Source organism: Diprion similis, chromosome 6 (genome assembly GCF_021155765.1).
Source record: "Diprion similis isolate iyDipSimi1 chromosome 6, iyDipSimi1.1, whole genome shotgun sequence".
Classification (NCBI taxonomy): domain Eukaryota; kingdom Metazoa; phylum Arthropoda; class Insecta; order Hymenoptera; family Diprionidae; genus Diprion; species Diprion similis.
In genome coordinates, this window is record NC_060110.1 from 2,829,429 (window position 1) to 2,843,136 (window position 13,708).

Consider the following 13,708-nt stretch of genomic DNA (forward strand, 5'->3'; position numbering starts at 1 on the left):
CTATTTCCACACCCTAGCAGTTTGTTAACTTTTTGAAATCGAATCATTGATTATCCCGTGACCGGATAATTATGATAATACTCGTTCAGACTATTCAACCGTCAAAATTGACATAAAATATAGTCCGCATGACGTTGAGCGACTGACGTTATCTTCCGATTACCATTCTTCGTCTCGAATTACGTAAAGATAGATCAGATTCAAAGTTCTTGCAGTTTTTATTTTCGTCTATTTCCCTTCACCGTCCATTTTCCAGTTCACAGGTTCCTAAGATATATCATCTAAATTTGCCAAATCTTGAGATCGCCGGTCTTTCTAATCCCGCAAGCGAACGACGTACGCTGGAGTTAAAGTCCGCGAACGGTGAGAAACGCGGAGAACCGGCGAAGTCCGTAGGGAGGTTGGAACGGATCGAATCTCCGGAGGTAGAGACGTGACCGCGGACATGAGTCTTATCAGTTCGCGCCGGGCAGCCGGGAAGCGCGGTCCTCATTGCAGAGAGTCGGAAGAAGACGGAAACCGCGAGAGGGCGCCAAACCTCGTGCTTTTTGAAATCTGTGCTCAGGTCATTCCGCCTTTTCGAAGTTGTTTCTGCCTAATTTTGTCCTTGGTGAAAGTGAGAGAAGATAATTGAAGAGGTGTAAAACGGAGTTCTTCTTTCTAATTGGATCTTCGACAACGTCTTGTCAATGTGAGTCTATATATCAGTACATATAATACCTAATTTACATTTTTTCATGACAAGTAGTGGCGGATACCGTTAATTGTTTTAACTCGAATCACGAATGAAATAGTCACATGAACGAAAAAAGATCTTTCGATATGGATACACATGAGAGAAAAAAATTTCAACTATGAAGCAAAATGTTTTCGAATGAATTGTACAGAAATAAATTATATAAATAAGTTGAAAACGTAATGAATTCTAGGAAATGTCTGTGAATTGGGAATTGTCTTTAGGTTTGGAAAGGAACTTGATCATGCCTAAAAATGAATCACTATCGTCGACCTATGCAGAAAGTGTCACATACTTCTGACCACGAATAGTGATTTCGCGGTTGTAATTGATCCCGTTGTATCCGAACAGATATCAATACGAGTCCCTGATCCGAAGTGACAACTAAATCTGCTCGAGCGTTACTCAGCTGCAAGTGCAGCGTATATAGTGTCGTTGGTCGGTGGTCAGCGAGTGAAATGATCGGCTCGTATTTTAAAAACCGTATTAATTATATCTGTGTAATTCTTGTTAGCCATAATCTTCACGTACCGTCGCGTCGAGTACTTGATTCTCGTTGGATTTGAGTATAAGCGTGATTTGCGTAGTATTCAAAGTTTCAATGGTCACCTGTACATGTATTACCTCACTTATGATGATCCCACGACGCGTGAAATTTTCAGTTTTTTTTACCACAACTGAGCAATATAGTTCTCAGTACCTAATAGTGAAACGAGATGAGTTTTTGTAGCTGTAATTAGAACATCTTATAACGTGTGTTATTATTCTCTTTAGTTACGGGTAATTATACTATATTTGCTTGTAACCATTGTGATAATTTGATGTTTGTAAAATAATAAATTAATGCTAGGGCTTGATTTGACTGGAAAAATGTAGCAAACTAAACTGACTGATTTAACGTCGTGATAATCAGAAAATATACTAGTAGTGACAACTATAATCACAGTAAGCAGTTACTAGTACACACTTGCTAGAATTTTGCGTTAACTTAACAATTGAAATTTTTTTTAGTGGACTTTCAGCAAAACCAATGTAGTGAATAGTGTACGTGATGTGATAGCCTTGATCTGGGAGAAAAATTATACGTATAATTTGTTCGGACAGGTTCGAAATTTTTGGCGCATTTTTTCACACATTCATTCCAGAATATCAGTGTATGTCGTAGTTAATATTAGAGTTAGTTAATATTGTGGGCAATTCGTCAAGTTTTGTTCTGGTTTGGTAAATCAGTGTAGGACTTAACCGATAAGATTTTCTTCGATTATTCGACTAAGAAGATAACGAACAAGTTTCTTCGTTTATCTTATACTAATCCGCAAACGTATGACGGCATCATAGGTTCTTGCAGTTTGCAAATTCGAATAGAGAAGAGAAGAACGAGACATTATACATATATGTATACTAGGGTGGCCGTTAAAAAAAAGTTCATGCTTCAATTTGAAAAATCTTGAGTTCAAAGTTGAAAGTTTCAACGCTCTAGCTCACTATTAAGGTGTCCCGGCAGATTTTTAAAACAATTTTTTTTATTCGATTTTTTTTCCAACCTATTTTGATTTTTTTTAATTTTATTCTAGTCTTCCTTAAAAATTTTTAATTTCTCCATTCCCAGGCTATGTTTTTTTACACGCCATATTGTTCATTCCGTCATGAAAAATTGAAAATGTTTGAGTAAAAAGTATTTTTGATTTCAGATTTTTTTGTTTACCGTTTGATTTTTTTTTTTTTTTTGAATCGTTATAAAATTTAAAAAAAAATCGGAGTGTGATAAGTCTGTGCTTGAACCGAAATAGGACACAATCGATGTGTTTCAACATAGGAATTATGCGATTTTTTTCGACGTAGGGTCTGTAGTATTGACTTATAAAACCTGTTTGACAAATGAAAGAACACTTATTTCACATTTTCACCTCATGTACACAACTTACGGAAAATTTGTTTTTTAAATATCGCGCGATTCAAGAAAAAATTGCTCTATTTCGTTCAATAATTCCTATCCTGAGTACCCATGAAATTATCTTGCAAATGAATTCGCAGTAATGTAATTAAAATCTCCAAACTGTTCAGCGTATTTTTGGTTCTAAGTGTAGAAATGCACCTCGAAATGAACTGCAGGCACAGGGAGGATAGTCACAATCTCAAATTTGTGTTGTTTCTCACCTCGACTCTCTAAGAGAGAAAAGAGTTCTCTCTTATCTTACTATCATGGTTACATTAGCCTAAGGTAAACAAATTCTTGTGCACAGTTTCAGAGCTTCATATAAGACTCTTATAATTTTTCCCATGCCTAAGTACTTAATTCATTTCTCAACCTCGCTGCATACGTCAAGTTTCAGTTTTGGAGAGCCGTTAAAAAAGCATGAAAATTTATCCGCGTGTTCCGGAAGCATCTTCATTTCTCATATCTGACCTGCATACCGTGGGATTTTGAGGGAAACTGGAGAATCAGGGGGGTGAAAAGCTTCTAAATATTTTCAACATCAAAACTTGTTTTTCAATGTAATTATGATGAATCTTAATTAACTAAAGTTTAATGATTTTGTTAATAGAGAAATGAAGAATGATTCGATAAATCTCTCTCACTACTAGAGCTGTGCGATTAATTGATTAGGCGTTAACTTTGATCACGCATATTATTTTTCAATTAATCGGTTAATCGTAGACTATGATTAAGCACGTTTTTTTAAATCAAGTGATAAATCAATTGATCAAACAAATAATTGATTGAAAGAGCCGATTAATCGGAAGAGCTGCTTAATACTCGAATAGTTGGGAAAATGATTGAACAAAAATGTTGATCAACCTTTTCAGTCACGCAATTCAGTTACTTGAAAATGCAAAAAATTCAGGATTTTGCATGGAATATATATAAAAAAAAAAAATTATAAAGAAAAAAGTAAAGAAAGGTGTGCCGCTATAGTGGCTTCTGTAACTAAAAGGGTTAAGTGATTAATTGAAGAAATAATTATTCGACAAACAAAGCATCAAGCTGCAGAAAACAATAAATAACAATATTCTACTTATTATATATTAAAATCAATTTTTTCCGTTTCGTAAGGACAAATTAAATTTCTCTGACTAACAAAATGATTCCAGAATTTGATTCAGTGCGAAACATTAAATTATTATTGTTTTATCGCGCACTACACTCTAGATGGATTAGAGGATTTTCACAGTAAAAATTTTCTCGAAATTATTTGATTACTCGAGTTTGTAAAAATGTATTATATACTTACAAATTCAATTCAATAGATATGATAAAAATTTTACTACGTTAGAATTGTAAGACGTTTGTTGGATTTTTTATTGATCAAAATTTTATAAGAATTTTGAATGGATTTGTCGTTGACTATAATATTGTTGGACAATTAACCATTAGATGGTTGAGACTCGTTTGTTAGTTAGATAGTTGTTGACCGTATGAAAGAATTATTTGTACTGACGTTCGTTAGCTGATCAATGACGGAATTTTACAAGTTTTTTGGAAATCTGCAAGAGGGAAGAAGTGTCGCATAGGTGATTCTTAAGGGTGGATTCTGGTCTAGAAGCCTAAATTTGAGGCGTTTTTTAAAGTAAGATATTTAAAACGAAAAAACATTTTTACCATCCATTTTTTTATATAATATTTATTGACATTTTAAGCAACCAAAAGAAAAATCTTAAAAAAAAACAATCAAAAATTGGCAGAGTTATAGCCTGGTGAAATGGAGGCTCCAAAAAAAGAGTGCATCCTGGTCGACGTGATTTAAACCCTTACAGTAGTCTGAAACAAAAAATTTTTTTAAATTCTTAATTAGTAGAGACGTCGCTGTGGTTTAACCCCAGGAAAAGAAAAAAAAATATAAAAATTGACAAAATGGCGACGATATGAAAAAAAAAAATTTCTTTACCCGGTTTTTTATTACCTCTCCAAATTTTTTAAAAATACTAAAAAAAAACAATTCTTCAAATCCAAGGGTCAAACTATAGAGGGATATATAAAGAAGATTTCCACCAAATTTCAAGAGAATCGTTCGAGTAGAACTTGAGATATCGACCAACTCGAAAAAAGTAGTTTCGAGACAAACGCGTTTGAAGATTCGTTCCGGCCGGACCGGCTTAGTTAGCGCGTGACAAAAATAACTGCAACTCCGAAAATAATTTGAATTTCCAAAAATCCTCTCAAAGGCTTATTCTTAAAGGTCTAAGCTTTCAAAATGTGGAGAAAAAAAATCGGTTGTTTCAAATTTCTAGACTAGAATATCCCCTTAATTCATCGGATTGGTTAAGGAAATTGCTTATTGGAAGCGGTGGAAACATCGGAGAAATTGTTTGTTGCAAGAAGGTGGGAAAAGAATTAGGTATATTTTCAAAATTGAACAATACGCGACGTCCACATCTGTCGACCAACTGTGTGTTTTAAAATGGTAAAAACCCACCTTGAGAATCACGTATGAAAACTGTACATATTGAATCACCGTTGAATTTTTTTTTTTCGAATTTCTGAAACGCAAAAAAACCGTTTGACACTATGTTCAATATCTCCAAGATCGTAGGATTCGAAATTTTCTACAACGCCTCGACTCGAATCGGAATCAGTTGTCAAACGCTACCATATAAAATTTCACCCATTATATAGAGAAATGATAATCTCCATCCAACTGCCACAATTGAATTTCTTACGGTGGCGAAATGGCGAATGGCGAATACAAAAAATGGCGATACGCGACCTGTAAAAAAAATCGCACAGTGTTTTCCTTTCAGAAGTTTCAATATTATGTTATTAACTATGGTTTCATGAAGTGGTCGATAGAAGGAAAACAATTTTATGATACTCATGTCCAAATTACTTGTATATAGAATTTACGGCAGGTGAAGTGCATGTGGTTCGGTGTGGTAAAATGTGAATTTGCAAATAAAATCTGCTCGTCAACTTCAGTTGCAATTCACGCCTGACAGACGTTGGACGCATTCGTTGCATTTATTAGATCGAATGACTCGACATCGCGATAAACGACAATACTTTCGATCATTAGCAAGATCTCTGATAACTTTCAGCTGTGAGCTATGCTAATAATGATACATACAATGAATTATCTGCGTGACATTTGAGCCTCGCCTATAAATGCAGTGTGGATATTGCATATGCGTTTGTATACACAATAGAGTAATTTTTTTCGACTATTTTTTTTCACTCCCCACCTAAAATTTTGTCTGAAAGTTGATGTGATTTCCCACAGCGTGCAAAGATTTTTCATATAAAATATACGCAAATCAAAAAACTTTTTTTCGAAAATGATCAATATCAAGGAAAAATGTGAAAAAAAATTTTGTTGCAAATTTGATTTCCGATAAAGACAACATGTAGACATGAATGCTCAGATTAATATTTCAATGCCGTTAATTGCACTAGCGGTAACCTTATCTCGTCATCGATGTGTAGGCTCTGGTAAATGTCAGAATAAGTACAATTTTACTCGGTCGGTAAGGACTGATTAAAGCATCCCCTTAAGAGGATCCCATACTCGTATTTCAACCGCCTGCAAAATGGCCAGATGCCAAGTTATCGGATCATACCTAAGCAGAGTGTTAAAATAAATTTGTTCTGGCATTTAACAATAATGTAATTGTGTTTGCTGTGGATTTCAATGAAAAATTGAGAAAAAAAAAATTTCTTGCTTTCTCGGTAAAGTAGTGAGAAAAGCAGCGATTTGTAGATTCTATTCTATTTATATATATAAATATAATAGTCATTTTACAACATCTAAATTGCTTACTGATCAAAGAAATTTGAGTTTTATTGTTGTGTTTTAGAATAATCCGAAAATCTGCAATCTTAGTCATTTACTTACATAAATCGATCACATCGAACTTTGGATTGATTATCATGATTATAAGATATCTATTCAACAATTTCTACATCGTATAGAAAAATAGGCGGCGCTTGTTATGTTATAAATCTAGAATTAGTTGCATTGTTTTTACCACTTTACCGACAGAGCTAGTAACTTTTCAAGTCAAGTTTTTGTCCATTTATCATAACAAACACAATTTTATCAGTTGTAAATTGTTGAAGAACGGAAAAAATTTATTTTATAAATTTCTTAAGCAATGCACAAACCCTTAACGTATGTACCTGTGTGTTAGTCGTAATTACCGACCCTAAGTTACAGCTTTAGTCTCTAGATGGCGCTGTCAAAGACTGTATAATGTAGAATCTATAGACTTAAAAACGTAATCGAAGCATTCAACGTCAGTGAGATAACTTAAAGAAAGCCCAAGAATTATGATTTGTCTCCATTAAAATAAAAAACTTAGGTTATGTGGTGGTAAAATGGCGCCTACAACCAGGCTCTGACGTCATGAGGACATTTTCCAATAGTATTTGTTCATAGTACGATTTAAAAAGAACACAGAAAGATGGTCGTTCTGTTTCTGAAGTGGATACCTTCGTTATGATCTCTGAAAAATTAATCACCTCTATCACATTTCATTGTAGAGTTTCTTCTCGTTCTCGAAACTTCAAAAATTTACATATTACAATGGAACTCTCAGGATTAATAACTTTTGCGGATTCTCATCAGTTTAAAAAGATTAGGAAAATTCTACATATAAACTTGAATAGTATCTAGAAAAAATATAACGACTAAATTGTTGCGAGAAAACAATGTTGGTATCAATATGCAATCATCGGACCTTAACCCTTTTATCTGGTTGTGAAATCAAGCGGCGGATCAAAGATTCGCTGATGCGCTGAGTTCATCTACCAAAGCGATACACAAAGAAAGTGCAGCTGCAACTGATTCAATACTTTGTGACGCATCGAGTTTCGCATCGATCTTTTGGGTGTGAAATTTCGTTGTAACTTTGATTTCGGTATCCAATACCTATCATTTTCTCCCAAGCTAACAATAAGATTTGACTTCTGTATCGGCAACGAGATTCTAAGTAGCAACTGAAATGACGATCCTTATTTCTTCAGCAACATTTTGCGAACGGAGATGACTGCTCGTTTCTTTTTCCGGGCACCGATTCGACTAAAAAATCTAGATACTGCCGCAGTCCTGATTGATTTACATTTTATTTTAGACAAATGATTCGAGTGTAAGTTTTTTTTTTACTAAACAAAAGTCTGCATTGTTAATATTGAATGCACAATAATTCTCTCCAATAAATTATTGTTTTATTCAAATATGATAATGTGAATTCGATAAAAATACTTAGTTTAATAACCAGTATTATGCACTGCAGTTTAACTAGCGATTTTCATTCAGAAATCGTTGGGGGGGGGGGGGGGGAGTCTCTGGCAGTCTACATTTTGGTTTTCGGGATTCGCATTCCATTGCTTCAGTCGCCATCTTGAATTTAGTGAATAACTCGTGTATTTTGTATTTTACGCGAAAAATTATAATAACCAAAGTTGTTTGGAATTTAATTTCCTATAATTTTGGTTGTCATCAATTTTTACCTAGGGTCGAAATTTTTCGATTAAGACCCGAAAAGAGGTGAATTCTTTTCATTTTTTTTCCAGATGAATTTTTTGATCCCAAACCACTTCGGTAATAATCATTTTTGTGTAAAATGGAAAATAAACGTAATAATGCAATAATACAATTTCACCCCCTCTTTTCGGGCTTGAATCGAAAAATATGAACCCTAGGGAAAAATTGATACGGACCAAAATTGTAGGAAATTTAATTCCAAAAAACTCTGATGATTATCATTTTCCGTGTGAATTTGAAAATAAACGAGTTATTCAGTATATATTTGAATTAGAGGAGCTTGAATTCAAAAATCAGAGCTAAGGTTCTGGCCGAGGTTCTGGCAATGAATAGAGATAATGAAGTACGCACAGGGTGATTGTAATAGTGCAATGAAGAGAATTTTAGATAGCTAGGACAAAATTCGAATAAGCGCGTTACATGCAACTGTTTCATTGGATGTAAACAAAATTTATTCCATTTTAGAGAGAAAAACTTGTTCATAATCAGGTACTTATATCCCACCTTGACGCCGTCTCCACGTTTTCAGAATTTCTACTAGTCTACATTCTTCAAAGACTTATAATTAGTCGCCCACTACATACAATGTGCGATTGGCTTTTGCCTTCAAATCGTCATGTGTGTATACACCACGGTTCAAATGCTTCTTGCATGTTTTGCAGTTTAGAAGCGATTCAAGTTATGGTCCATTCAAATATTACATCACGCTTGATTTTTTTTTTCAATTTAATTCACCTCATTTTACGAATGTAAAATTTTTTCGCAACAATTCGCGGTAATTCACTCTAATTCAAGTGGGTTAAAAAAAATATCTGTACAGACGTTCGTATTTCCTGTTAATTCGATTAATTTTTTTATTTATTCCTATTTTATTTTATTTTTACTTTGTAAACAGGTAATCCCGGCATGAATTAAAATTAATTCAAATCAACTTGAGCTTATTTTCTATAATTCAGTTATTTTCCAGTTAAATCCCATTATTTCAGGTGAATCATAATTAATTCACAAACCTATTCATACACAGCAATTAAGTCAGTTATTTCCTCCTCGGCTAGCATATAGTTCGAAACTTGGCTAACATAATGAATAAACTAACTACTGTCGTGATAACAGAATCACTCAGGGTGAATTCATACAGTACTTCCTCGTTATAAGAGAGTGTTAGGGCGGTTAGAGGAATAGGATTCCAAAAAATTCGTTGCCAAGGCGTTTCCCCACTATTGCCTGGAGAGCACGGAAACCGCACATGCGTGAGTGTGTCGACGATCATGATCATTCCTCGTTATAATAAGAGAATCACAGTTACGTGTATACAAATTTGGTGTCTAAGCACGTATGATTCAACGCAATCGGTCGATCGCTTGTAACGAGGAGTCCGCGCCAAAGTTGGGAGACCTCAGGTGCACAGTTAGACCTAAGGAAGCTGTAAAACTCGATCACGTCATTTCCTGAGACGTACCACGAACGATAGGAAAGAGATAATGAAAGTACTAGTTTGAAAACTACAGAAAACATATTTTATTTTCATTTTACGATACAAAATGAAATCTGGAACAAGAAATCGAAAATTTTCTTAAAATATAGTCCAAAATCTAGTGAACGTCGTAGGATTTTTTTTTTTAAATTGATTTAAAAAAGACAGCATCAATTTGAACTTCTTTTTTTTTTTTTTTTTTTTTTTGATTGTTTCGAAAAAATTGTCCGAAAATCGCTTATAAAATTTATAAAAATTAATTTATCAAAAAAATTTTGGACCACATTTTAAGAAACTTTTTGGTTTGTTCTTCCAGATTAAAAATTGTGACCTGCTATGGCGCCATTTTGTATCGTGAAATTAAAATGAAATATGTTTTTTGTAGTATTCAGGTTAGTAGTTTCATATGCGCAAAACCTCATATCTCTATCCCTTTCCTATCGTTCGTGGTACGTCTCAGAAAATCACGTAGTGAAAACAAGGTGATATAATAAACAAAACTTTTGATTGTGTACGTTGATTCCTTAGAGTATCCACAGCGGTTTTCATTTGCTGAGGAAATTTTTATTTTGATTAAAAATATGTTCAGAAAAAAAAAGTTCGTAGCTTCTAAATTTAATTCGGTCCAATAATAAAGTTTCCATACGTTCTTCTTACTGATAAGAGATTATTCTCTGAAACTTTCAGCGAAAAACGATGTATGGTTTAAAAACATAATTTTTAAGGCATTTTTAATACATTTGAAAAACTATGCTATTTCTGATGTTTTATAAAGACTTTTGCATTTTCAACTTTTTCTCGTTTCATCCATATTTCGAATTATGCTGGATCGAAATTTGGATATTTTCGATTTTGAATACATTTTCGCGACTGCTAACGTCTAAGCGTCTTCGAGTAAAAATCTATAAAAAACCACACATCCTCTTATCAGCTAACAAAATCGTTTTACAAAATTTGAACCGGTTCTGTAAGGGTGCGAGTTTTGGTTAGGTCGATTACACGTAGAATGCCCCATATACATATAATCTCACTATCAGATTTGTCCTAAGAAACGTCTAATCTAGTGATTGAATGAATGTGAGCTGACAATAAAGAAATTTATACCTAAATAAATAACGAAAGTATTCTCGACAGCAGCGCCCTCTCAGCACGTATGCATCAATGTACTGTAACGCGTGCTTAGCAACAGGAAATTGAAACACACTGAGCGTGCTTCCAGGTGGGGGTAATTGAGTCATCAATTTCTGGAAGCATACAAAATTTCAGGGTGACTCACATATAAGAATGCGGAAACTCTTACGATCTTAGAATTTACTCGTTCGATAACTTTTGCAATTTTCAAGGAAGTATCACGGTAGCAGAATTTTAAATGATCTGCATCGAGTAATGAAATCGACATAGATAGCAATAGTAGATTGCGAAAAGTGATTCCATTGTTTTCAATGGCCGTACATTCAGTCATTAAGTACTCGACAAGAAGATAGCAGCTGAACTTCGTCAGCGAAATTTGATTCAGGCCGCGTTAAGACTTGCTTTATCAAGGCTAAGTACCCGTAGGATCCGTATAGGATCTGTATATTATATGCTTGGGAGTTTTTTAAAATTGTTTGGTCAAAGATATTTCGGCAATGGTTATCATTTCTATTCATCATCTTCGTTTTGGTTTGTAAACAAACATCTGTTTAAAATAAATGACATTGTCTTTGCCTGAATTTGGTTGTAAATTTAGTTGTTGTCGAAAAACTATGCTTCCAAAATGATGATTTTTTAACTCAATTGTAATAAGTAAATCACACTACATGACTATTTTCCATTCAGAATATATTTGAAGAATTATTATTTTCATGTTTGATGAGAAAAATTGGGTAAACAATTGAAATTCTTGTGAAATTTTCGTTTCATTCTCAAAAATAAATGTCTAATTTGAATGAGCGGCTACGGTACTAGTGTTTTACCCAGTCGATATACATATTGACTCGAGCACCTGTTGGGTTCATATTTCTTTTGGGTCTGGTGGTGCCAGCTTAACGTAAGTGTTGGGTTCGACCACGTCGATTTGAAAACATTAGTTATACTCTGAAAGTCGGTATGAAAAAAGGCGAAAGGAATTGATGCTGCGAAGATAAATAGTTATAGATAATTAGTCACAAGTTATTATTCATACTTGGCATACGCAATTATGATACGTGTGAAATTGTAGAATTGCACAAAGTGGATTTTCGGGGTTCGATTACGAATGTTTGAGTTCGTGATTTCGAACAACGAAGTACAAGTATACACTTGTTGTAACATGAAATAGATAGAAGTGATTCGAAGACGAGGTGTTCAAAGCCAGAAAAAGTATAAGAAATCAGAATATTGGGGGAATGCATACAGCCAAGTAAGTAAAATTACTCAGCTCTAGTGCACTCGAGGTTTTAAAATTAGCTGATTGTGCGCATACGTTGGACAGTATGAATATATGAAGACATAGGAAAGATTATAAACTTCGTAAGGGGGTGCCCTGGTCGATTTCAACGTTGACGTATATACAGGGTGAGCCAGTACCCGCGGACCACCGGGCACTGACTGATTCCTTGCAAAGAAATAAGACTAAAATTACTCTTGACAATTTTTTTTTAAAGCAACGGTTTTTGAGTTAGAGCCGTTTGAAGTCCACCAATCACGGCGCAGATGGGACCGAGTGCGCTAGCCTCGCGCTAGGCTCTTGCGACCGGCTCTATCTGCGCGCCGTGATTGGTGGATTTCAAACGGCTCTAACTCAAAAACCGTTGCTTTAAAAAAAAATTGTCAAGAGTAAGCTTAGTCTTATTTTTTTGCAAGGAATCCGTCAGTGCTCGGTAATCCGCGGGTACTGCGTCACCCTGTATCTCTAGATATTGAAGTTTTCGTATCTCAAATGCAAAAAAGTACTTAGCTGCCCCATTCTATACGCAATTCCGAACAAACACTCTACGACAAATTTTCATGTAACGCAGAAGTAAGAAAATGGTACGGATTCTACAGAATCGTAATAGAAAATTCATAGAATTCTTTTCAGTTTCAACTTCTGATTGAAAGATAAAAATTTCAATAGCCACGTTTTCACCTTTTTCATCTCTAAATCAACCACATATTACGCTCTCCAGACCCTGATTCTTTTTCCACAATCTTACCCATGTATGCAATACTTTTTTCGAAAGTAATCCACGTGTATGAAGTTTACTAGTTGAAAATATTTTTTGTGTAGGATAATATTGTGTCGCATCATTTTATATAGGATAATACTATGTTGCATGTTTTTGTGTAAAATAGGTCTGTGTAGTATCGGTGTGTAGGTACTCAAACAAACACCGAGTGTTCGCAAAATATTTTGGCACCATTATACCATTTACACCTTTTCAAACTGGCGTGTCGAAAAAAAAATACGCGACGAAATCGGGCAAGGATCAAACTTTTCTTAAAGAAATCAACTTAAAATAATATTTTTGAGGTTCACTGAGAATAAGTTAGACATTAGATACAGCGTGACTATTCTTATTCGCATACTTTCCTTCGCGTTTTTTGGGGAGCTTCATTACTTCATCGATATTGAAGGAAAGCTTGCAATTACAGTTAACGTGGAAAGAAAAGTGAGTCAAGTTTTGGAAAAAAAAGAATTAATAATTTATTTCTCTCAGCTCTTCGTTGCCTATATTATACAGTACTGTTAAACTTAAAGTAAATAAAATTCAAAGAACGCTACTAACAGGATTATAAATCTATTCTTTAGAGTGTCTTAACACCTAATCACTACGTCAGTTCTTTCAAGTATTTGAAATTGTTATATAATAATCACAGCGATAATGTACTGGTATAAACAACTTCTATCATTTCATACGAAATACATATATATATCTATCAATTTTTAATACCAAAAAGCGTTGTAAATATATTCTTGCCAACAGGATATACAATATTTTTAATGTGCACTGAAAAATAAATACACATACAAATATCTACATGCGTTTACGCGGATGCTGGTAAATATATAATTACAAC

The 13,708-nt window shown here is 34.2% G+C and overlaps 1 protein-coding gene across 4 annotated transcripts in view; it reads left to right on the forward strand.

Moving 5' to 3' along the window:
• Positions 1 to 451: 451 nt before the first annotated feature.
• The window catches only part of LOC124407674 (collagen alpha-2(IX) chain-like), a 68,483-nt gene continuing 55,226 nt past the window's right edge, over positions 452 to 13,708 (forward strand). For all 4 annotated transcript variants that reach the window (XM_046884066.1, XM_046884068.1, XM_046884070.1 and 1 more), the window contains exon 1: positions 452 to 691. The gene's annotated coding sequence lies outside the window, so the exon portion shown is untranslated. The remainder of the gene's footprint in view (positions 692 to 13,708) is intronic.